Source organism: Grammomys surdaster, unplaced genomic scaffold, assembly GCF_004785775.1.
Source record: "Grammomys surdaster isolate TR1022 unplaced genomic scaffold, NIH_TR_1.0 191, whole genome shotgun sequence".
NCBI classification, from domain to species: Eukaryota; Metazoa; Chordata; class Mammalia; order Rodentia; family Muridae; genus Grammomys; species Grammomys surdaster.
The window spans coordinates 15,266,634-15,271,876 of record NW_021604636.1 but is presented as its reverse complement, the minus strand read 5'-3'; the positions used below and the strand labels follow the sequence as shown (position 1 = coordinate 15,271,876).

General features: G+C 40.6%; 1 pseudogene; it reads right to left on the bottom strand.

Annotated features, from left to right (window-relative positions):
• Positions 1 to 4,052: 4,052 nt before the first annotated feature.
• On the bottom strand, positions 4,053 to 4,265 carry LOC114622697 (annotated as a pseudogene).
• Positions 4,266 to 5,243: the final 978 nt, after the last annotated feature.

The following is a 5,243-nucleotide window of genomic DNA, read 5'->3' as shown; positions in this document are numbered from 1 at the left end:
TATGTATATATATATGTATGTATATATATATATGACATGCCATTATATATAATGTCAAATCTAAGAAAAATATATACTGTATATTAATGTGAATCTAAAAATAGTAGTACAAGAGGTGACCTAAATGTCTCCCTGTTCAACAGTCTATGATCATTCTTTCCTTCAATAACAAAAAACATCCTCTTTGTCTACTGAGAATGTAGTGCCTCTCATTGTTCCTGAAGAGAAGGATGCTTCTGTACTTTCAACCCTCTCTCCTTGCCCCTACACCATACCTGACCCTCTAAACATCGTCCTTTCATCTGATGTCATTTCTGTAAGTATGACATAAGTTTATCCCTAGTTGCTAAACTACTATTAATCCATATTACTGCACCTACGACTTGTACTTGGATGTAGCCATAGCAAGAGGATGACATCACATCGAGTAAAAGAGGAGAGTTAAGTGGAACTTCGGGCATTGCTGTGTAGCAAATGTGTTAAGCAGTTCCTACCCTTGCTTCTTGGGATCTAGGCTAGCTGGGATGTTCCCTGTTAACCAAAAACATATCCCGACTCCCACATCTTTTCTTCTAGAATCCTTCCCTCTGCCTTGGACTTCAACCATAGCAATACTGATTTCAATTTATATAGATTGTTACTTTATTATATAAAGACATTAATCTCTGCTCCTCTGCTATTAACCTGCATGCTTTGCTTAGCCTGATCTCCCCTTACTCCACCCCACACATACTACTTTCTTCTTACAACTGTCCCACATGTCAACCTCCTTGAAATATCTTAGTATCCTTCCTTATTACACCTATGACTGAGAACTTGTTCTCTGGCCATTTACATCCTTCATAGGCCTTCACACAGTATAATCAGTGGTCTACAGCCAGCTTAGCTTAGAAATAATTGACCGTTCCATCAGTAAAACTGTTGAGTGGGAAAATTTGGCCTTTGATGTTGCTCAGTTCAGGTAAAAAATTCTTTCCTTTGACTTCACAAATGTGATTCTTTTTCTTTTCCCTGCCACCTTCTGTTATTAAGCCGAAGGACAATTACAGGAAGAGGAGTAAGAGGAGGCATAAGATAAACTGTCAAGTCTCCCAAGAGCATTACATTCTAATGTGCAATGTCATCTCAAGCTGAGAATATGTACAGCAAGAGTGTCTCTGGCTGTGGATGTAAATCATCCAAAGCCACTGGAGAGCATGACTTTGAGGTTGAGGGGCTTTCCAATTTCCTGGAATCATGCAGCAGCACATAACTTCTGCACCATCTTTCTCTAAGCCATCTTCCTCATAGACTTGCTCAGTCTGACAGCAGATTAGAATGGATGAGATGCAGAGCCATGCCTTCCTCTTGCAAACTAGCATATTGGTTTGATAGCTTGAGATTGCTTTTCTTTCATCCCATCCCTGACTTCCTAGCTAGGCAGTGCTCAATGGATACCCGTGTATCCAAGTTAAAATAATAATAATAATAATAATAATAAACACCTCACCTGATTGCCAAGTGTTCTAAAAGCATATATTTATTTCATCTCTTTCTTAACAGTTAATTAAAAAGAGCAGAGAAGATGAAAGCTCAGTATGAACAGTGCATGTCATGGGAGCTCACAGACCCCAAGTTCAGTCTCTAGCCCTCATAGGGGTAGAGGAAAGGCAAAAGTAATGGTGCACATTATAATCCCAGGACTGAAGAAGCAGACTCAGGCTTCCTGGCCAGTCAGCTCAGATTACTCATCTTGTGCCAAATGTAAACGGACCCTGGAGAATGAACCTGAAGTTGATTTCTATACACATCCTGTTCTCTCTCTCTCTCTCTCTCTCTCTCTCTCTCTCTCTCTCACACACACACACACACACACACACACACACAAATGCCCCATACACCTTAGAACACACTTGATACAAGAAAGTCGATTAAATTGTTTTAGTATAGTGCCAGGTAAATATGCAGGGAGCAGCATTATGACACACTGGGATTAAGACAAAGATTACAAATCAAACATTCTGGGTTTACAGCTCAGATCATATAGTAAACAAGTGACCCAGGGTAGATAGTTTAATATCTCTGCCTCAGTTTCCACATATATTAACTGGTGATAGTAAAGCACCTGGCTCATGAGATTGATGCAAGATGGAAATGACATGATTTCTGTTTATCATTAAAACAGCCAGTAGCAAAATTGTATATCTGATACTTCATATCTATTTTCACTGAGATATCATACCATAGAAGCAGATATCAGCACATAAAGTTAAATTCATAATACAAAGCAAAGAGCAATGAGTAATTTGCACAACTAGAGAACTCTCAGACTCTTTAAAGCCATACGCTACAAAAGGAGGCAAAGAGAGGGACCATGTAGAAAGAGAATTGTTTAGAGAGTCAAGAACTATAACTGTTATAAGCTCTAAACATTTCTTTTGCTTTGTGTGGTTGCCTTGTATGGTTCTGTTTTCACTCAACACATGGGCTATCAGCTTTCAGGTGAGACAGGACTTGAGCAGATTCCATTTGAGACTTGGATATGCTTTGTTTGGAACCAGAGAACACTGGGGTAGGAGATATGAGTCAAATTTCCACAGTCACTGGAGATGAATAAATACATGTAGCCAGTTTCTATGAGCAGGGCAGGAGGAAACATCTTCCTGGTACAGGTTTCAACTTTTCTCTGAACAAGGGATACAACAGCAGCCCATGGTTCTGAGGATTAAAGGCCATGAATGCTATCTCAGCCCAATGCTGTTGACTAGTTACCAGAGACAGGTGGAAGGCCAGAGCAGCAGAAGCTTGAGGACAGTGTCAATATGTCAGAAAGAATCACATGCAGGCACCCAACACAAAGATACATTAGCTGTCAGAAGCATGCAGGCCTGCCAGCCTCTAGGATCAGTCTGGGGAGGAAGCAATAGTTTTAAGAGAAGTGGCTAGGTGTTTCAATATTTGCCAGACTCCGAGGATCATGCAACAAAAACCCTTGCAAGTGTCCAGCCTCTACCCTGACTCTTTATCACTTCTCTAGCCTCTGTGTATCATTCTGGCTGGAAAGCTGTTGGTTAAGTAAGTAAGGACTCAGCAGGAAAACATGGTGTGTGGTGTGTGTGTGTGTGTGTGTGTGTGTGTGTGTGTGTGTGTTAGACATTGGAGAGGGGAAGAGGGAGAGGGATTTATTTTAAGGAACTGCCTCATTGTGATCAAGGAGTCTGGAAGTGTGCAGGCTGGCCCCAGGAGGAACCACAGAACTACTTGTCATTCAGAAAAATCAGGTTTGGCTCTATTAAGTTCTTAAAGTGATTGGATGATGCTTGGCACATTATAGAAGGTAATTTGCTTTCTTTCATATCTAAAATGAAATCTCCACAGAAACATCTAGAATCTTGTTTGCTCAAATTCTGGGTACCATGGCGTCACGAAGTTGACACATGAGCCTAAGCAGCATCACAGGTAGAGTGTAGAAATGTCATGCACCAGGGGATAAGAGGACAGCCACACACTGCTTTCCTACCTCAATATGCCGGCAAAGAGATGAGAGGAAGGGTTCAATGCAAAACTACTTGGTGAGTTTTGTTCATTGTGTGGCAGGTCTTCTAATTTTATATATTAAAGTACCTGCATAACCTCAAAGAAAGATACAATCCAGCTTTATAAGTGGAAGATATTAACCTTTCTAATGCACAGTGAAACACCCACTAAAAGTTGATTATTCTGTGAGTGCTCACAGAAGATTTACTTAAAGTGCTTAGTACCTGTTAACATCCAATAAATACTATTATTACCTGCCTTAGTTAGGGTTTTACTGCTCTGAGCAGACACTGCGACCAAGGTAAGTTCTTTTTATAAAGGACAACATTCAATTGGGACTGGCTTACAGGTTCAGAGGTTCAGTCCATTATCGTTAAGGTGGGAGCATGGCAGCATCTAGACAGGCATGGTACAGGAGGAGCTGAGTTTGTTTTTTTGTTTTTGTTTGTTTTTTGTTTTGTTTTGTTTTTAGCATCACACAATGAAGCTTTATTCATCCTCAACGACTAGAGAAAAGCAAGCTCACTGAGGATGCCTCACTTGAGAATGCTGTCAATCTTGAGTTCTGCCAGTTCTCTCTCAGTCCATTTCAACTCATCTCGTCTCTTCTGTTCCTCCGCTGCGATTCTCCTCTCCTCCTCTGCCCTTGGTTTTAGGTAACTGTAGCGCTTGGCGCCTTATGCCATGCCGAGGATCAGAGCGGAGTATCGACCAAACTTGATTGGAGAGACCTGAACCGGGGGCACCATTTTGTCTGTGACCTTCGCACCAGCAGCTCTGAGCTGAGAGTTCTACATCTTAATCTGAAGCTTGCTAGCAGAATACTGACTTCCAGTCAGCTGGGATGAGGGTCTTAAGCCCATGCCCACAGTGACATACCTACTCCAACAAGGCCACACCAGATAGTGCCACTCCCTGGACCAAGCATATGTAAACCATCACATTACTATTGACACAGGCCCATGTGAAATTTACCGTGAACAGAACAGGATATAAAATGCACAGCCTTGTACAAATGCTTGGCTAATGCTTGCATTGCTACAAATGCTTGCACATATATTTAACCAGAAATGGTAGCATATACGATGCTGTCATACTTAGTAGGTAGGAAAAGGCATGTTAAAACATATTTACTTTATTTTTTAAGTTAAAGGTTAATGTAGTGTGCCATGTCTTGATATGTCACCTAAATATGCCCCTGCACTTTACTGGACATGTATGAAGCTTACAATCTGAATGCACTGACACTACAGAAACAACTGCTTTGCTGGTGTTTATCGTTATCCATACCCCACGGGTACCATTGATTCTTAGGTAAACAATGAGGCAGCTCAATGGAAATAGGAAGATGGAATTAATGTATTCTTTTACTGTTCAATTTCTACTTTTCCCTCTCCTAATTTGTATCACTCTTGTCAAAGAATTTGAGAGCCCTTATTAAAGTAGGTTTTAAAAAATTGAAGCTTACAGGTTTCAAATCTTTCCCTTATTATTTTTAAGTTTCTGCTAAAGTACTAGCCCATCTCTTCCAAGTGAAATATGTTAAAATTCATATAGTCTACCATCCAAAATAAATTACTGTGTTCAGGACTACTTAAAGACAGAGATGGGCTAGGGATGGCATTGTGCTAAGTCTTACTCTCCTGCACAATACGAAGAAGAACTTGGCTACAGCCTTTGGCAGCAGGCTGCACATTAAATAATTTGTGATTGAGGTTTAAGCAAGA